This window comes from Otolemur garnettii, unplaced genomic scaffold (genome assembly GCF_000181295.1).
Source record: "Otolemur garnettii isolate 467f Iridium unplaced genomic scaffold, OtoGar3 scaffold00061, whole genome shotgun sequence".
NCBI classification, from domain to species: domain Eukaryota; kingdom Metazoa; phylum Chordata; class Mammalia; order Primates; family Galagidae; genus Otolemur; species Otolemur garnettii.
In genome coordinates, this window is record NW_003852456.1 from 4,381,169 (window position 1) to 4,402,436 (window position 21,268).

Below are 21,268 nucleotides of genomic sequence, written 5' to 3' on the forward strand. Positions count from 1 at the left end.
CTGGCATTCGCAGCAACATGGATGCAACTGCAGGTCACTATGTTAAGTGAAACAAGCCCAATGCAGAAAGACCAGAACCATGTACAGGAGCTACAGTGGCTGATGCTGTGAGGATGGGGAGTACACTGGGGGTTAGAGACCAGGGAGCGAGGGAGGGGGAGGCAGAGAAGTAGATTAACAGGTACAAACACTCAGTCTGATAGAAGATATTCAACCTAGTGTTTGGTACATCAATAGAGTGACTATAGTTGACAATCATTTAGTGCATATTTCAAAATAGCTAGAGGAGAATAATAAGAATGTTTCTAACATGAAGAAAACACAAGTATTTAAAGTGATGGATATCCCAATTTTAGTGACTAGATCTTTAAAAATTATATGAATATATTATAAAGCACATATACCCCAAAATATGTACATCTATCATGCATCAACACTTTAAAAACTTTCTTAGAATATTTGTAAAAATAATTTTTAAAGTTTACAAGTGGCTCCCAAGGTGTTCCATAAGTTATGTGTAGAAAGCTAAGCATCCCAGCCTGATATGCTCAATGGAGTCTATGGCCAGGGTCCCCAGAATTACAACATATGCTATCGCCTACAGACAGTGGCATTCCGTCACCTCATTTTCTTCTTATCAATTATAGGATCTCCACTATCTTCTAGCTTGGGGTGCCACTGAGCTGTGGAAAACATAACTGGCTTTATAGACAAAGGTATCTGCCTTCTCTGAATCCTAAAACATTTCAAAGATACTTGTGATTTTCCACAATAAATGCAAAACCAACCAAACTAAAAGCACAGTGCTCCAAAAATAGTTTTTAGTGCAAACGACAATGTTTAATGCTGAGTTTCTGGAGCCATTTCTAAACAACTAAAGCTTTGTCCTTCTCAGATTGATGTTTATGTAACAAATGCTAGCAGAGAAGAGGAGAGGGGTGGGTTTCTCCGTTAGACTAAACTCTGACAGATTTTAATAGGTTTAATAGGTAGTCACAACAGGGTCTTTTACGAAAATGATTCTGTAAGATGGTTGTAAAACTCAAAGATTTGCTCCATACACTGTGAGGTTAAAGTCTATAACACAAGTACAGTTACAAGTAACAAGCCGGAACTCAGAAAGCAACAGAAATATCTTATTCTGACTTCTTCCATAATAATACCTCTCTCTTTGAATTGCAAATTAGCCCCTGGCCAGTTTGCTTTTTTGCTGTTTTTTTTTTTTTTTTTTTGAGGGGGAAAATGGCTTTCCTGCAAACACTGAGCAACTCAAAGTATGTGGTCTTTGTGCCTAAATGAGAAACGCAGTGAGTGCTCCCTGCACAGATGCGGATCTGTCCTTTTCACATGATGTAAGACACCAGGATTGACTGCTTTTCCTCCTGAGTATTCTTTTTAGATATGCTATTGTCTAATGACGTCATTATAAATCACTGGAAAATGTTCATAGAAATTGTTTGGTGAGGTTTAGCAAACAATCTATTTACCAGTAAGTTTGGTAATAAGCTCAGAACTAAGAAAAATACAGGTTGCAGGATTTAATTCAGATTAAAAAATACACATATGGGCTCAGCACCCGTAACGCAGTGGTTAGGGGGCTGGCCACATGCACCAGGGCTAGTAGGTTGGAACCTGGCCCTGGCCTGCTAAACAACTATGACAGCAATAACAAAAAAAAAAAGCCTGGCGTTGTGGTGAGCACCTGTAGTCCCAGCTACTTGGGAAACTGAGGCAACAGAATCACTAAAGCCCAAGAGTTTAAGGTTGCTGTGATGTCATGGCACTCTACTGAGGGCAACAAAGTGAGACTCTGTCTCAAAAAAAAAAAAATACACATACAGCAGGGGAAGGTGTCTCACACCTATAACCCCAGCACCCTGGATGGCAGAGGCGGGAGAACCACTTGAGCTAACTCTCTGGAGTTAGAGACCATCCTGAGCAAGAGTGAGACCCGTCTCTACTCTAAATAGAAAAATTAGCTGGGCGTGGTGGAGGGTGCCTGTAGTCCCAGCTACTTGGGAGGCTGAGGCAGGAGGATCACTGAGCCCAGGAGTTTGAGGTTGCTGTGAGCTATGATGCCACAGCACTCTACTGGGGAAGACAGAGCAAGACAGTAGAGTGGGGAAGACTTGCTCTGTCTCAAAAAAAGAAGAAAAAAGAAAGAAATGCAAATTATTGAGACCCATCCAAGATGTAAGGTGGGACCCGGTGCCCTTAACAAGTCCTCCAAGTGACTTGCTGCAGGCTGGAGTGAGCCCTGCTGCCGAGTGTAATAACCACCACGCCCTGTGGCAGCTTCAGATCACAAGGAAACCTCCAGTAGATTCAGAACCTTTTTTGACACCAATTCTACTCTAACAGAGCTCTGTGTGAAACTGAGAGAAGAAAATGGCACTTGGGGAGTAGCTTTTTAAAAAAATAGTTATTTTTAAAGCAGTGTTTGAAAGAAGAAAAGAGTAAGCTAAAAATAATAATCCAACAGAATTTGGCCTACGACGCTTTCCGTTTAATTTGGCCTTCTATTGGGCTATATTGCAAATGAAAACGCTCCAACACAGCTAAAACCTTGTTCTATATGGAAACAAGAATATCAAAATTCATCACATTTTTAAAGTAAACTCCTGAAGCGAAATCTATAATATGACTGCAAGGCTGCGGTCCGGGGGAACCAAAGACCAGCGGCTGCACCCCGAGAGCCGTGGGGAAGGCAGAGCTACGGGGCTGTTTGACGGACTCCTTCAGACTGCTGGGGAGCTGCTTACGGACGATATACTAAGATCTGGGGGGCTGCAGGATCTTAAGGGGCAGGAGGAATACGTTTCCAGTTTAGAGTTTTATCTGCAGCACGCAGCAGCAAACGTCTACTCACAAAATTTTAACAGGTGATATATGGAGTTGGTGATGTGATCCTCAGCTATAGCAGAAGATCGGGCAGTTTTGTTACTTCAGAAGAAAGTCTCTAAATTATTAAATTGTTCCTACGTGATATATTATCAGTCACTCACACCTTATGTGTAACTAGCCCCACACTTAAGAAAGGCTGAAATGGGGCCCATAATATGTCCCATTAATAATTTGATCCGTATTTCTTTATAGCCAAAGGAATAAAAAAGACAATTATCTTGTACATTCTTATTCTTACAACTGCTGGGCTGAAATATTTCAGAATTATCAGAATTACCTGGGGAAGCCCTAGAAGGGAGAAACATTGGTTTCTCGACCATTCTCACAGGCGCGGAACATGCGTGGATGTTCAGGAGACAGTGAAGAGGGGGTGGCCCTGGGCAGGGAGTCTCAGGGTATTTCACACGCCCTGGATGGGCACCACAGAAACACAGGTTTGGGAATGAAATAAATTACTAAATAATAGAAAGATGTACAAAGGACAGGGAAGGAGGACAGAAGAATAGGCACAGAGGATTGGGGGACATGAGAGTTAAGAGGTGCAGGGTCCAATATACCTGACACAGCTAGAACAGAACCATTCAGTTCTTCAGCCTTATCAAGAAGAGGAATAAATAACATTGTATTCACCTGGATGGAGCTGAAATACATTCTTCTCAGTAAAGTACCACAAGAATGGAAAAGCAAGTCTCCGATGTAGTTAATACTAATATGAAGCCAGTAGACGAACTGGTACACACAAGAGAAAAACTCAATTCAGTTCAAGCTGGGGAGAGGAAGGAAGGGGGGTGAGGGGGAGAGGAAGGGAGAGGGACCGGGATGGGTGAGCTCTCACCTCATGGGCACAATGTCAGGGTCCATGGCACACCTCCTGGGGGTGGGGCACAACTACAACAGGGACTTTACCTAACAAACGCAAACATGTAACCTAATTCTTTGTACCCTCAAATTAACCTGAAATTTAAAAAAATGAAAATAAATCAGAATGAAGGGTGTGAAGGTTTCAGAACTAGCTGTGAAAGGACCAGTCATGATCGGTCATTTCTCTGAACTCAACTTCCCCACATACACAGAAGCCCGTCGCCAGCAGGCTGTGTACCCCCGAAGGACCTCTGAACACACACCCTGCCACACCACACTGGGAGTCCCTGTGGCCGCACGCTCATCTCTGAACCTGACCCAGACCTGCTGACCGGCCGCCGAGTGCTTGCTAAAGATGTTACAAGACACAGAAGCAGTTCTGGTGTTGAATCTCTGCGCAGTGCAATATGCCATTAATTCTCAAGTGTTGATTTTCATGTCTTTCCATTATGATGCTGGGAACAAGAAGGGGGGCCCTCAGTTAATTACTTTATAATCAGAACCTCCTTTCTTCCAAAGTTGGTCAGCTTTCTTCCTAAACATCTTCTATTAAACATTTGGAAATGTTCACAGGGCTTGTGACTTGGGGTACGTATGGGTCTATAGCGTTCCTGTGGGTTCAAACGGTCTTAGGAGATTTCCCCAATATAAGGATACATGTTTAACACGTGCAAGGGGAAAGCCAACAGGGTCCCAGAGGGCTGTCATCTTAGCCAAATGACACAAAAATGAAGCTTTAAAATCTAAATTATACACAGCCCCTGAACTTGAGGGTAAAAACTGGCTTCTCTGCGCTGCATTCACATCTGAAACAGTTTGCGATTGTCTCAAAGTGTTCAGTCTCTTGTTAACTGAGTAGTGACTGAATTGCCTTAGAGGCAAATCACGTCCCTGCCCTTATTTAAATATACACAGACGGTCTGTAAACACAACACCAAGCCCTGGAGTTTGGGTTCACTCTTTCCTTCTGCCTTTACCAGACTAGCATCAGAGCAATGGGCACTGTTATATGTGGGATATTATCTTCACATGTCGCTGGAAATCTAAAACTAAAGACATAAACATGATGTGATAACGGAGATCCAAAATGTTAAAGCAAATAATAGGATATGACCAAGGAAATAAAAGGCTTTTTACACACATCTGAATTCCCCCAGCTTAATAAGTTTAAATGAAAAAAATTTGCATTTCAAAAGGTTACTACTTTCAGTATAACATCCACCTAAATAAGGGAAATTCTGCTCTGTTAAGCATAGCGTTCTGCTGCTTAGAAAGACCTGAAGAATATAAAATATTCCAGCCCTTTTCAAGACATCCACACCTGAACAATGCTAAATACGGAAGATGACTTTCCAATTCATTTTCTGAAGTCGACTGATATTCTTGTGAAAATTCTCATCTTATTCTCTTTTAAAATTTTTTTAAATTAGAATTTTTTTTCTATCCTGTTTTTAAAGCTTCACTAACTACAAAAAAGGGAAAAGATCCTCAAAAGGGGAAAGAACATGGGTGGAAGAACTGAAGGTGGCAAGGTTCAAGGTCATGGGAGAGCAGGAAGAAGCCGCCCCAATGCAGCAGGTCGTCAGCTGCCCGCATAATCTTAGGGCCGGACGCCCAGCACAATCCCTTGTCTTACAACACTCACATAAATTTCACACGGAGGTTAGGTTTTATATTTTCCTCTCAGGAGAAGACATGTTCCACCAGACTGGACGAGTCTTGGCATCAAGAAACTGATGTCCACTTCAATTTAATAATTAAAACTTCCTTTTCCATAGGAAAAGGAGTTGAACAGTCCAGAGATGCAAGGCCATGTGGGCTGACTTAAGGCAAACATAGAACGCAGAGTTTACACATCAGTTTTAAGTGGGTCAAGTAAATTATTTTGATAACTGTTTTTTTCTTCTTTCAAAGAGTTTACTTTTTGCTGTACACTGTATTTTTTGTAAGCCATTTGCTGGGTTTACAACATCTACTATCTCAACTCAGAGGCAAATGTCACTTCATCTTCCATCCCTCTTGTAAGCTTTAACTTAGTTTAAACAAAATAGATTAGATAAAGGCAATTCATCTTTAAAAATTAAAAGTTTGCTTCAATTTAAAAAGATAGTATCTTTATTTTTCAGAGAGGCTAAGACTGTGGAGAGGGCAGGAGTGAGGAAACTTAAGAAAACGAACAGTATAAAGAGAATCAAATTTTTTTAATCAAAGAAAATATTTCTTTGTCTGAGATATAGCAATTATGCCTCCACGTAAGTGGTCTATTTGCTTGAAGCCTGAGAAGTTTTGAATAATTCCATCGACTTGGTTGCATAATCCTTGCTGGAAATGATGGATTCATGGGAGGGCAGTGTTTTCCTAAGACCTGTGCTACAGCCTAAAGGAAAATGTTACAGAAGAGAGATCAAAGACACTATTGTTAAAGAAAAAATTCTAAAGGTAGTTTAGTGTCTGCAGGCAGTGTTGTTGAGGAAACAGGGCCAAGGCTTCTGATACAGAGAAATCTGGGTCCAAATCCTTGCTCTACAAATTCTGGGACTTTGGGCAGACTTTAACCTACATGAAGCTGAGCTTCCCTGTCTGCCGAACAAAAGGTAACCATTTTTCCCAATTGAAAGGACTGTTGTGACGTGATTAAGTGAGGCACACAGTAAAGCCCCCGGCGCTCAACAGATACTGAATAAACGCCACGTTGCTTCCTTTTATTAGCCAGGTGTCGCTTTATGTATAAAATTTCTCAACAAAACTACTCAGCCCAAAGGTATCGCACAGCCTTTTGATAGTAATTATGCAATTTAAAGATACAGGTGAATTTTATCAGTAGGATAAGCCTCTGCAGAACAGTGATCTGGGAAAAACAGCAGTAGGACAAACTCTGAAGGTCTAGGAAGGAAATTTTAGCAGAAAAAAAAATGTATTTAAAAGTCAGTTGCTCAATAAATAGAAAATCAGTAGTTGTGTTTATCGCATTCTTGACTTTAATATTCATGTATTTTAAGTATGCTGATTTGCCAGCCGCAGGCTCAATCACACCGTTATTTAAATTTTTCCCCCTTCCAAATTTCTATGAAAGCCATTTCCACTTTCACAGCAGTGTACAACTGATGGAGAGATTTTTGAGGTCTTAAAAGCTTGGCACTTCATATTTGTTTGACCTATAAGGAGAATAATAAAAGAAAGTCATGTCTGTACTTAAATAATTAAGAGCAACTGCCTGATCTGGGCAAGTGACATTATCAGCAACCACATTTTAGTTCAAATGCAGATATTCGAATTAGCCTACTGAAATGAATAACGTACTCACTGTAGTTGACAGATCTCACTCACGGTGCCCAAGAATTGTATGCACCATGCAAGTTTTAATCTCGAAGTTGGAGAGAGCATTTTTAGGTGTAAGATACAAATTGCCAGCATCTGCATAGTATCAAGAAACTTAAACAGATTTCTCTCATTAAGGAAGATAACACTTATACCTGGGGGTAAAAGCAGAATTCCAGCGAATACTAAACAGTCAACCATCCAGTTGTAAAGGGCAGCTCTAATTACGCTGGAAAAGAGGCCGGTCTGAGAAGGCGTGGCAGTAATTTTATTTTCTGCCCACACACTTCCATTTTAACAGTAAAAGGCAACTTCCCAGGGTGAAGGGAAGGGGTGAAAGGGCTTTATTAGTTCCCAAAACTGGTAAGTGGGAAATGAAGACCTCAAAATGCAGCCCTTTAAGAAGGGTCTATCAGTTCAGAGGAAGATTTGCTGCCTTAGTGACTAGGGAGATGGCAAAGCAACTCTGCTGACTAATGAGAAAGGCTCTTGTCACTCTGGGCAAGTGTCTTCCTCTGTGTTACAGACCTTTAGATATCTAAGAAAATCAAATGTGAACAAACCCTTGTTTGCACAGCAGATTATTACATCCGTCTGAAAACATGGCACCGTTAAACAAACCTTCGACTAGAATTAGGTTGCAGTTGATAGAGGAAACCAATTAACTGTTCCATATTTAATATCCTGTGCCCTACACGACAATTTCTAGAAATGTGGACTTTTTTAGTCAACAAAAGTTCTCATTTCAAAAGATTAAATCTTTAATAACCTGGAAAATTCAGTTAGCCAGAATGACTAATTTCCTGGACCTTACAGTTTAGATTCCATTCTACTAGCTGGAGCTCATTCACATACACAAATTCTATGGTTTGACAAAGAAGTCACTAGTCCGCCCAAACATGAACCAAATTCATGAGCAATTTCCCTACCAACAGGTGGTACACTGACCTGGAAAGTCCTGGGTTTGGCAGAGGAAAACCTATGTTGGAAATCTGATTCTGTGCTTTGGGAGTGGTTACCTTAGGCCAAGCAACTGTCCTGTTTCTCTCTCTGTTCAGTTTCCTCATCTGCCAGTAGAGATAATAAGGATTGGTGGGCAGGCTAAAATAAAGGCTATAACACTTGAAAATTTCCTAAATTCACAGAAGTAGTTTGCTTAGAAATGATTTTTAAAAGCTAATTGAACATTCTTACCTAGAAGAGATCATAACCACTTAAATTATTTGCAACTCCCCTCTATCAAGCCTACCTCTCCAGGACCCTTGCTGGGGGAGGTGTCCATTTCCGACCTCACTGGCTGTGTGACTTGTCATGCACTAGAAGACGTGGGCATGACAGAAGGTGTAGTCTGTATAAGAGCAAAAGATTTAGAGCCATGTCTGGTCCACCATGACTGTTCCCCCCCACCAGGTAACTCACATAACATCAGTATAAAAAGTAGGCCTTTGTTGTCAGAAGCTGTGTGACCTGGGGGCTATTTGTTACCACAGCATAACCTGACAGAGGCTTACTGACCATTGCAGTGAGGCTTACTGACCATTGCTTGGTGGCAGGCAGCTGTGGAGCACTGAACAAGGCACAGCCTTCAAGTTCAGCTGCCATCTGGCTGTATGACCTGGGCCACTGTGGGTGAGGGTTTGCACCCTACCACTGAGCTGTGCAGAACTATGCAGTTGTGGACAAGTTACTCAATCTCTGTGCTTTGATTTCTTCACCTGAAACTTGGGAATAATAATAATATGTACCTCACAGGGCTGCTCTGAAGATTAAGGGAGTTAAGACATATAAGGTTCACTGAGGAGCACCTCACACATAGGCTAAACACTCCATACTCGTTCAGTATACGATTGCTCTATTACTGTTACATCTCTTACTTAAAGGTATTAGGAAAAGTATAGTCCAAACTAGAAAGTGCCATACAGGTAAAAATGGTTATGATGAATATTCTTCATCTCATGTGCAACCTTTTAGAACAGTGTTTTTCAACCTTTTTGATCTCACGGCACACTGGAATCTATGTAGTTAAACTTCCACATCACACTTAAATGATGTCGATCAAAAAAAAGTGTAAAGAGAAGAATATACTCGCTGTGCTTTGAACTTCTTTTGAAAATAATTTAATTAATGATCTTTAAAACTTTTTGAGGCACACCTAAGATCCTTTCACGGTACCGCCATTGAAAAATCACTGCTTTGTAAGTTATGAGGGGCCCTTTAAGAACCAGGATCTTTATTGCGGTCACTACTGTATTGTAAGCCTGCAAACACAACCTGGGACATAGGAGGCTAGTAACTATTTGCTGAATGAAGGAAGGAAAATTATGGTATCCTTTCTGATCCACTCAATGCAGATACTATGTTAGCATTCTATTCTTACTGAGTCTCAGCCAGTTTCATAAATCAAAGCTTCTTACATGCAAGTTTTTTTCAGGTACTGGGTATATTTAACTATCTACTTAAATTATCCAACTTACTAGATCTATGTTAAATAAAAATACCACATGTCATCACTTTTCAGCAGAGATCAGAATAATTGGTGCTACACATTAGAAGAATCACCTTAAATTAAAGAATGTCCTGTAATAATGTCTTTGATCAATGTACAATGGAGCACTTGTCAACATTTTTCATACTCTGAATTATGAAACCGGTCTAAGAATTTCAATTTTTTTCTTTGACATTAAGGCTAGGACTCCTGATATGCTTTTGTAAAAAAAAAAAAGTAACACTATATTTTTAAAGCAAATTATAACTGAAATATAATGAATAAAATAATGGAATTTGATTAAAAGCCTAAAGGCTTGTATGTGATATATTTCAGATCAACTTTTAAAACCCCACATTTGAATGCCAAATTCTCTGAAAATCTCCTATAAGTTCAATAATATTTTCTACGTTATTACCCAACAGCTAAGGTGTTACTGTAGTGGTTTCTAAAACATATGAGAATTTGCATTAAGAGCTTGGAGTACTGATAGGGTAACAATGCATTTGCTATAATTTGAGAAGTTATTTTTTAGACTACCCACCAAAGTCAATTTTTTCCCTCCCAATAAATTTGTTTGAGTATTGAAAATAACTATTCTTTTATTCATATCAAAGAATCTTGAAATCCTAGAATTAGGGGTGCTCTTATAGGTCACCTGACCTGCCATAGTTCAAGTGCATTATATTTTATTTATTCACTATTTCAGCAAACTGCCAGGCACTGTGCTAGGGTGATAACAGATAAGACAGTCCCTGGCCTTATGAATCTTAGAAGCTTATAGCTATCCAGCTTTGCCTGACTATACTTTGTGGCTAGAAACAAACGGCCTCGGGAGGCTGCTTGGTCCATTCTTGGACAAACCCAATGGTTACAGTGCTCCCTCTTCAGGGTTAGGGCTCCCAGAAAGTTACTCTGTGGAGCCCCTGCCTAGATAGCTAGTGCCATAGAACACTTCTCAAATACCCAGGCATTCAGCGTGGCTCCCTTCCTGAAGTCCTCTCTTTTGAAGACAATAATTTCCAGTTCCAATTGCTATTTTCAAACATCTCACCATTCTGTGATCATCTCCATGTCAACTTCTTTTTTCTTTTCTTTTTTGAGACAGAGTCTAGCTCTCTCACCAGGGCTGGAGTGCCATGGCCTCAGCCCAGCTCACAGGAACCTCAAACTGCTGGGCTTAAGCAATCCTCCTGCCTCAGCCTCCCGAGTAGCTGGAACTACAGGTGCCTGCCACCACACCTAGCTAATTTTTGTTGCAGTTTGGCCAGGGCTGGTGCCCTATTCACTGAGCCACAGGCGCCACCCTAATTTTTTTATTTTTAGTAGAGATAGGGTCTTGCTTTACTCAGACTGGTTTCAAACTCCTGAGCTCAAGTGAGCCTCTTGCCTTAGCCTCCCAGAGCGCTGGGATTACAGGTGTGAGCCACATTGTCACATTGTAACATCCTGCTTCAAAAGGTTTTAGCAGAGAGACTATGGTCATCCCATTAATCTAAAGAGTCTAAGTAATATCTGGATGGCCACAGTTCAAACCAAGAAATAAACGGAGCCACTACTGTGCCTTCATTTAGGAGATATGACAATATTTGAGGAAAAGTACTGCATGCTAGAGAAATAATTGAAAATTGAAACAAAATTCACAACCTCAATAGAAATGTGTGGCTTACTGAAAAGCAATATATGACACGAATAACCGCAAAGAAACGAAGATCAGATAAATGCCTTGCTCTTTGCTCCTTCCCCTTTCTTAATGACGCTGGAGGACACATCATGGGAGAGAGAGCAAAGTTGCGGGGTCTCCTGTCTCAGGAGAACCTCGGCTGCTAGAAACAGTTGTGTCTGGTTACCTGAAACAGTATGGGGGGACAAAGCCAGAGATTAAGGAAACTGGCCCGATGATCATTTCCTGGGCCCAGAGAGAACGACTGCAGCATGCCACAGATCCTCGGGATTCCCACAGCAATTGGCCGCTGCTCATCAAACAAACAACAGTAGAGAGGGAGAGCCCGTGGCTTTTTTTTTTTTTAATGGTTCTGAAGCTTTTGCTTTATTCCCCGAACACTCGAAAGCATCACATCATTTAAGGAGATTAAAGGCATTTGTTGATTATAGAATGGAGGTTAAAATTTAGAAAACCAGAGTCTAGAAATTTAATATCATGAAGAAATGTGAGATGCTCATTAATTTAATTAGAACATAAATAACATCCGGCATAGTTAATAAAGTTCAATATGATTTGATTTGCATGAAGATGTGTTACCACGAGAAGTAAAGTGATGCCTGCAACCTCCTAGAGAACGGGAAGCCGTAAAGGTTTCCTGAACGGTGACTTATTAGGTTGAACAAAAACGGTTTTCTCTCCACAAGGTCAACCCACTGTAAGAACTGCACAAACCCACAGCAGGCACTGTCGTCCTCCTAACCCACTGCATGGAGGAGCTGGCGGCTCGAAGACTCCAGAACACATCTTCCTCCAGTGCCTCTTCCCCTCAGTTTAGGACCAGGCCAATCGCCAGAGCTTACACACTTTGCCATTTCAGAATGGGGAGCAAATACAACATTTGCTAACGTGTAAATAAATGCATCTGAATGCAAGGACAGTGCACAATTTCCAATAAAATGTGAACTCCCTCACTACGAGGAACCGTTCATTGCTCCAACATCTACAGCTGTTTCAAAAGATTCCACTGGTCAGGATAATAAAATGTTTTATAATTGTATCAACTCTGAGCTCAGGAGTTTGAGACAAACCTGAGTAATAGCGAGACCCTGTCTCTACTGAAAATAGAACTAGCCCTGTGTGGTGGCAGGTGCCTGTACTCCCAGCTACTTGGGAGGCTGAGGCAGGAGGATCCCTTGAGTTCAGGAATTTGAGACCAGCCTGAGTAAAAGCAAGACCCTGTCTCTCCTAAAAATAGAAAAACACATGGTGGTAGGTGCCTGCAGTCCTAGCTACTTGGGAGGCTGAGGTGGGAGGATCACTTGAGCCCAAGAGACTGAGGTTGCTGTGAGCGCTGATGAGGCCATGGCACTCTACCCAGGAACAGAGTGAGACTCTGTCTCCAAAACAAACAAACAAACAAACAAACAAAAAGCTTTATCAGAAGTGGAGGAGAAAGCTGTCAGAAGAGAACAAAGTGTTGGACTGGAATTGATTGAAGGAATATTTATTGAGCGCCTGCTGGGAGAGGAGCACTGGGAAGTCATTAGGAACCCAGAGAGGAGCCAACACCGTCCATGCAAAGATTCCAGCAATCCAGGGGATGAGATTTCAGTGTGAGTATCAAGTCGCCAAGGATGGGGACAGATGAAGGGAACCATGTGGACAGAAAATCTTCAAACCAGCTGCCCAAAGCCTCAAGCATGCCAAGGGATGATATTGAGGTGGGTGTGGGGGGGGGATGTGGGGGGATGTGGCCTTCAGAGAGGGAGGAAATACTGAAGTGAGATCAGTAGAAGAGGCATGTGACACAGAGGCCTTGAAAGTGCCACACTCCCCAGGGGGCACAGGGGCCCGATCTGTGGGGACAGAAATGGATCTGGATTCAAAGGCATGTCAGATGGTAATGATGTAACACTCAGGCACACTGGCGAGCTGCTCCGGTGGCACTCTGTAAACCTCCACTCCGGCTCTGGGATGGGCAGGGGGACCCAGAAGGTTGCCTCCGTGCGAATGTCGCAAAGGAAGAAGACCCTGCCAGATAGATCCTGCCTCTCCCTGCTCTCACAGCCCTCCAGGGGGGTGCCAGGCTCCGAGGGTAACCAGGCACCTGTCCAAAGTCTACAGGAGAGGACTTGAAGAAAGGCGGAGGCGTTTTCACTCCGAGCCCGGCACGCTGATGACACATGGTCCGCGTCTACCCTTTCATCTCTAATCCTGACACCGCAGTTTCACAATTTATTCAGCATTGGAGGGGCCTAGGAGGAAACTGGGATCAAAATGAACCAGAACAGGATTAATCCAGATAAGACGGAGGTTATGATGCTGGCCAAGAGAAGATATTCAAAGAATGTGGCGAGTGGCTGCTGCGTTTCTCACAGGAACCCGTTCTCTCTCCGGCTAGCACGGCCCCTTCTGGCATCTCAGCAGAGGCCAGGACAGGGCAAGCCCGGCACAGCAGGCCTATTATTTATAGCTCCCAAACGCAGAGTCAGTGACCGGCTCCACACGCAGGGAATGTCACTCTGGGATTTTGGGGTGGCTGTGGCTGGCCAGGCTCTTGATAAAGAATGAGTGTAAGGTAAAGGACGAGGTACCCTTCTTCTCCCCGCTACCGAAGCCTCCTCTCTGCAGTTACCCGCATCGCACACAAGCTGCGCTGCCCCGCTCTGCTTAAGTTCCATCACTCTACGACTGTTGTAACAGCATCGCTTTCCCTCCAACCATTGTAATGAATGTTTTGTGAAATTTCTTCCTGAACCCATTTCTCTGAGAAGTTTAATTTAAGAAAACCAAATGTGTCAAGCAATCCACAATTAATTATCCTGTTTTTACACTTTGATAGCCAACTATTTATCAGTTTTTGGTTTTTACTTGTAATCCTATAGGTGCAATCATTTTTTTCCCCATTAAAGCCTTTTCATGATTCTTTGGGACACCATATTACTATGAGTAAAAACATCAGGTATCACTGCCCTTTCTTCTTATTTCATTTGAAGAGTCAGCAATGGGCCCTATTTGGTTTGAAAAATTTTAGGTCTAATTTTCAACCAGACCCCTTTTAAGGAGAAGATTCAATAAAATATATATATTTTTCTGTAAGATAAACTCAGCTATTGAGGAAACCACTTATTTATATGGCAATATTGAAGTTTTTGCAGCACACTGAATGTTAAGACTATAGTATCGTAATACGCTTTTTGGCAGTTTTTAGAATCTAACAAAATATATTTTACTCATAATAGAAGAATTCAATAAATTGAACACTGAAAAGGCCAGTGGTTATAATACTGTACAGGACTAGAATCACGATTAAAAAAAAAAACTATGTGTCTCAGAATATTCTCAGAGAGATTTTATTGTCATGGAAGGAGCATTTATCTAGAAGAAAGAGCTGTTCAAAAATTATAACCTCAGTACTTCATCTCTGCCTCTCTGTCCTCTCGTCTGTTTCTGATGCAGAAAGACTCAAGACATTAGCATGAGTCACGGGGGCAGGGGAGTGAACAAAAAAGATGGTGAGAAAAATTACTTGTGTTTGCATTTTTATAAAACTCATAATAATTTTCACAATACTGTCATTGCCATTATCTAAAGTGACAATAGTTAAAAGTTACACATGAAAAGACGAATGGAGTCCTCAGACTTATGCCAGGTCTTTCTCATGCACCTGCAGTCCCAGGCGCATTCACTCACTCACTTGTTTGCTAAATCAGTACTTACTATCCATCACTATTCTAGGTCCCAAGAGATTCAGCAGAGAATCATGTCCCCACCTACCAAGCTGGTAAGGGATATGGCTGAGCAGCAATGACACACAACAGGGGTCCCATGGATGAGCATGAGTGACACACAGGTCCCAGGGAGAGCTCAGAAAACACAGCCAGTGTGAGCAGAGGGGCTGGTCAGCTGGGGTAGGACTCTGAGCACAGCCCTGAAAAGATGATCCTTATCAGCTGTGGGAAAGTGGGGCAAAGTGGTCTGGTCAGAGGGAAGAGTGATTACAAAGGCCTTGCAGACGGAATGAGCTTTACTGGTTCTACTTCTTATAATTCTTCTGTGACTCAGTTGTTGGAAAATGTTGGGCAATTGTTTTGACAGAGACTCCTCGAATGGCTGGGATGGGGAGCGGGAAGGTCTGGGGTTCATCGGATCCCAGCTCTCCATTCGGAGGACAAAGCAGCCAAGAAATGAAGTGTTTATAATCTGAAATCCTGTTCCTTCTTTTCACTCCCACATTCGTTCACTCCTTCATTTTTACGTGGCCCCACCATATTTGAAACCAAACTACCTATGGCCTCACTGTATGGAAAAAGAAAGAAACCTCTATTTCAACCGTGATAACTAGTATTTCCAGACATATTTGTCATTTCTTAGTCTGAATGCCCCAGGCTGGACTTGAAAATGTTCCAAAATTCCTTCAGGATTCTGTTACAGGTCCACCATCGCTTATCTGAATCCTAAAACCCAGAAAGCAGAAAGCTATGGAAACAGAACGAAGAAAATATATTCAGTGGTAAAACCTAACCTGTACTGACTTACACACTCTTTCTTTATCTCTGTAAGTTTGAATATTCATGAGTTTTGAGGAAGAAATGTTAACACATTTAATTGCCAGGGGTGGCCCCAGACTTTGTCAATTGTGATAACACAATTAGAGACAATACATCTACCATATTACTTTCCTAAAATTAAAAAAAAAAAATTCCAGATTTCCAAATGACTTTTGGCTAAAGGATGCTCCAAGAGTCCACGGCCGGATATGCATCCTGCATGCAAAATAGAGAGCAAGGCCGGCAGGCCCTACGCCTCTTCATTACCGCCGTTAGAATTACACAGCTTCAGCGTCCACGCCTGTGACTCTCGGATACCAACTAAAACTTTTCTGGACTCTTCTGTTCCACTCCATCAAAAAAAGTTCTTTACTTCCCATAGCAAAATGACCTTGCTGAAACATTTTTTCATATAAATTATTTAACATATAAACACCTTAAATATAAATTTTACATTAAATTATTTAAAGATTATACTGGGAAAAGCAAGCCTGTATGATCCATTCTAAAATCATGTGAAAAAGAAAAGAATGGTCTATGCATGGCCATATCATGAAAGGGAATCAGGCATTTCACAGAGCTGAAGTAACTGTTTATTAGACTTAATGTCCTTTTTATGAAGAGGCAGATGGTCTATGTAACCAAACATATTATAGTTTGTCATTCCTTATCACCCGCGTGGACTCAGGAGTAACACGAGTAACCGTGGCCAGATTTGCAGGAAGCTGTCCGCTAGGCAGCAATCCTTACACATGATATTCTAGAAATATTAGCTTTAGAAACAACGACGTCTTATCTAGTGGAAAGCACAGCCAGTGTGAGCAGAGGGGCTGGTCAGCTGGGGCAGGCCCCTGAGCACGGCCCCGAAAAGATGATAAAGATTCAGGTATGGGAAACTGGGGCAAAGTGTTAGGCTTAGGACAGTTATACAAAGCTTAGGATAATTATACTTCACTTGTTTGGCATTTTTAAGCCACAGCTACAAAAATCTTTGTAGTAAAAGAAAAGTTTTGTTCTTGGGGGGAAAGTATATAACAGGGTGAAGCGCCTAGGTTAGAGCTTTGAGTTAGCAGTGAGTCTGCTCGTGTTCCCTCCTCTGCTGTACTTAGAACAATCCCTCCCTCCCTCCCTCAGATTTATTAATCCTGGGAGCCATGGCAAACGCAGATTGGATCACATTACTTGCCTGCTATCAAACCCTTCCATGCTCTTCTTTGGAACAACTTGGGCCAAAGTTCCCCTGAACAGTAAGCTCCAAGAGGACAGGAAAGGTTTTACACTGCTTTGTTCCCTGCTCCAAACTAGTATAGCGCTTGCTCACACCAGGTGCTCAACCATGACCCACATGGCCCACCGTGTGAATGAATGCCCCCGCGGACATACCCTGACCTTTCTCCCAGGGCCAGGGTGTGCACACCTCACTGGGCTGCGTGTTCTGCACATTGGCCTGTGAGCGGCAGCTTCTGTGGGGTACCCAGTACTTCCAGGGCAACCGCCCTCTCTGTGGGCTGCTGTTTGTTGTCTGCTATTCTCACCCCAAGTCGCGGAGCACCCCATCCTGTATCTGTGCACCTAAGAGTCGCCAGAAAACCTCTCAACTGCCAGTTAACACTGACGATTTGGCTGGGCGAGGTGGTTCACACCTGTAATCCCAGAACTCTGAGAGGTCAAGGCAGGTAGAACCTTTGAGCTCAGGAGTTTGAGAACAGCCTTGACCAAGAGCAAGACTCCATCTTTACCAAAAATAGAAAAGCTACCTGGGTGTGGTGGTGGGCACCTGTAGTCCCAACTACTTAGGAGGAGGCTGAGGCAGGGGGACTGATCAATCCCAAGAGCGTTTGAGGTTGCTGTGAGCTATGATGCTAAGGCAACAGAATGAGAAACTGTCTCCAACAAACCAGATTTGCAGGTTACAGTCTTCCTGAAGAACCACTGCCTACCTAAGACCAGGCCTAGCCATATACATTTTTAAGATGTTTGAGAGCACAGATGTGGAGGACATTTTTAACCTATTAAGATTTCGTTCCTATAGATGCCCATATGCTTTCAATCTGGAATATTGCTCTGCCCCAGAGGCAGTTCAGAGCTGTAATCAGCACAGGTGTTTGGTGTGCCAAGTGTGGCTCTTGTCCTAAAGGAGACTCAGAAAATGAGGCTCACTGGTTTCCAGTGAGGGCAACAGATGGTGAGGGCCGGGCAGGGGTTACTAAGGAGGGTTTCATGAAATGTTCTCGGGCTTCTCTGCCTGGGCACTGATGGACTCTGCTTTGCTCACAAAGCCCCTGTGGCCTGGAATGCTCTTCCCAGGCCAGTTTTCTCTGCAGCCTTTAAGATGCAACCCAGGGCCACCTTGTTTTCTCCAGGAGGGCCTCTCTGGTCCTGTCTCCTGTTCACTTCCCACAACATCCTGTGTCAGCACACTTAGGAGACTGTATCAGAATCCACCTTCCTGTCTCATACACTTTCTCCAGAATAAGAACTGTGTCCCATCCCAAAACAGTATTCTGCACACAGTAGGTCTGCTGGTGGAAAGAATGAACAGGAATTCTTGCCAAATTTATTTCCTGGGCAAATAATTACTAGCAGTGAGAGGAAGGCCAGGAAGCTGTGGTTAAGGAGAGGACTGTTCTCTGTAGGCCTGTCCCCTCCGATACTGGGGTCCCTTGCTGTGGAGGGCAGGCCGACCTTTTTGGACAGTGAGCCTGAATTCTCTCCTCTGAGACAGAGGCTGGACAGAAAGACTGAGTTGAAAAGGCCAGGAATCGTTAGTGCGGAAAGAACTCAGAGGACCTGTGGAGGTGACAGGCTTTCATACCAAACTAGAGGTTTCTGCATCTGTCACATCTAGAAACCCCTAAGCCAGCTGTGCCCCTGTGGCTACTAAAGGGATCAACCACCCATGTCACACTCCCCTGTTGAAAGAGAAACAGTGACAACAAAGTCAGGGGCCTGGAAAGCTGGAGAAGCTGCAGCTTGTGTGGAGAATGACTTAACCAGGATAAAGCCGTCCCAGATAGTTGGAGTCAAAGCCTGTCCCCCAATCCAAGAAAATTGGTGACAGCCGGTGACATCTGCAGTTTCTTCTTTAGTAGGAGAGGATGGGATGGTTCCTCCTAAAGCGATTTGCTATGTGTTCAATGGGAATAATTGATGGTATCTTGTCACCTAGGATGTTGTCCTTTGGTAAAAGAATTTACCCAAACCCACCTCTGCAAGCTGGACAGACAATACTGGAATACCTGCCTGAAGATAAAGTGAAATACTGACCTACCCACATGTCATACACACAGCCACAGAATAAATGAAATGTGTGCTGGAGAAGGAATCCAAACTTCTGTGAATTTTAAATGGTTTCCAGAACGTCCTCTTCCATAAGAAGCATAAAATTTTGAGAGTATTTCGTACTGCCAAAAAAGTATGAAATGCAGGCAGTCCACAACTTATGAACAGGTTGTATTTCAGAAGTTTGTTTTCCAGTCATCCCTGCAGGAATTTGGAACTCACGTTTTCCAACCGAAGTTGCACCATACGTGGCAGTCAGATTACCCCATCACGCAGGCAGAGTGTGGCTGGATGGGTCGGGCTGCAGGTAACTGGTAGTTTAGGGATGCTGATGACGCATGTGGGTGGCCCAGGGGCAGTGTTGAGGCTGCCTTCCCCCTGGAGACCCTGCACACACACTTCTGAGACTATAATGTCTGCAGTAGTCCCCTTTTATCCATGGTTTCATTTTCCATGGTTTCAATTACCCGAGGTCAACTGTGGCCCGAAAATATTAACAGAGAAGTCTGTTTCCAAAGAATCAGATTCATGAGTAGCATTACAGAATCTCACACTATCCTGCTCCCTCAGGCTTGGGACATGAAATAGTCCAGAGTATCCACATCATATAAGCCACTGCCTGTCACTGAGCAGAAAAACATGTGGAGCATAGGGTTCAGTACCATCTGTGCTTCTGGTATCCACTGGGGGCCTTGAGACGTATCCTGGGATAGAGGGGGACCGCTTTATCTAAGTCTTTAATGGCTGGACAATCGAACTTCCTAGGTGTACGTGATAGATACACAACAGACATTTTGCTAAAATGCCACTAAATCTGGTCTGGGGACAGGGGCAGCAAGTGTGGGGGGACTTCTTCCCTTTCTTCCTTCACTTTGTCCAGCCTGCCATGAAGGAGAGGACTCTTTCCAGGACCAACACTCTGTCCAGGTAAGAAATGAGAGCCACGGTCCTGAATAAAAGTGAAACTCCGAGCTCTTTCAGCAGGAAGGGCAGGGGAATCATGAAGCTGATGTCCTGGATGGACATTTGTATATAAGCTACCAACGATTAATTTCTCCAAAGACCTCAAAACAAGATGGAGCAAAACAGCGAAAGGTGTCTATGGTATGGGGAATGGGAACGTTGCATTGGGGGTGTTTGGGCGTTTAACTGTCCTAGTGGGAAATTTAGGCAAATGATTTTAAATGCACATACAAAAAAACCACAAACCAGGCCGGACTCCGGCCAATGGAATCGGAAGGACTTTCCAGTGATTATGCAGATTCATCTCCCATCCAGGTCTTCAGCTAGGCTGGAAGAGGCGGCCAATTACTCCACAATTCTTTGGGAGTCTGCTGGTGCCCTGAACCTCTGAGCATCTGAGGCCTGGAATGTGGGTGATGTACAAGTACATCAGCTGTTCCGCAGCCCGGCCTGGAGAAAGAGCACGGGCAACCCTCAGCTGCACGCGACTGCTATTCTGGGAGAACAGCTGAGAGGGCCTCCCGGAGCGAGAGGCAGGAGCACGCCTGCCCTGGGCATCACCCTTTGGCCAGAACCTCCCTCCGCTGCCTGCCAGGCTTCCCTGCACTTTTTAAGGTCAATAAGCCGCTGCCCATAAAGCATACCCTGAACATACGGACAAGAGCTACAGACTTCAGTGCACTCAAACAAACACTTACCCAAAAGTTGGGCAGGCCATATTTATTTTACATTTTTTAGAGATAGGGTTTCTCTCTGTCACCCAAGTTGGGGTACAGTGATGTGATCACAGCTCACAGCAGCATTGAACTCTTGAACTCAAGTGATCCTCCTGCCTCAATTTCCCGAGTAGCTGGGACTACAGGTGCCCACCACCACACTGGGCTATAGTTAATAACAGACATAATTAAGAATGGTAGAAGAGATTGTGGGTCCAAAGATGACCACTCCACGTATTCTGCCCCCCCCCCAAAGATTATCTCAGTTGATAATCAAAGGTAATAGGACTTAATGGCAGCTTCTATGACCAACACCTTTTGGTCCAACAAGCACTTATCAGAATGAATCAAGAACTCCCCAGGAGGATTGACATTCAGTAATACCGAGAACAAAGAAAGAGGATGCAGGGTGGGGACCTGAACTCAGAAGAACATTTCTGGAAACTTCTGAGAAGAAAGATAGACAATAAGAAAAACAGGAAGCTAGCTCTCTGGTCCTCCTGTTCGTCAGACAGCCACTTCT

The 21,268-nt window shown here is 43.2% G+C and overlaps 1 protein-coding gene across 1 annotated transcript in view; it reads left to right on the plus strand.

Moving 5' to 3' along the window:
• Positions 1 to 21,268, plus strand: part of LOC100955453 (glyceraldehyde-3-phosphate dehydrogenase-like) — a 33,075-nt gene that overhangs the window by 10,580 nt on the left and 1,227 nt on the right. The gene's annotated exons all lie outside the window — the stretch shown is intronic.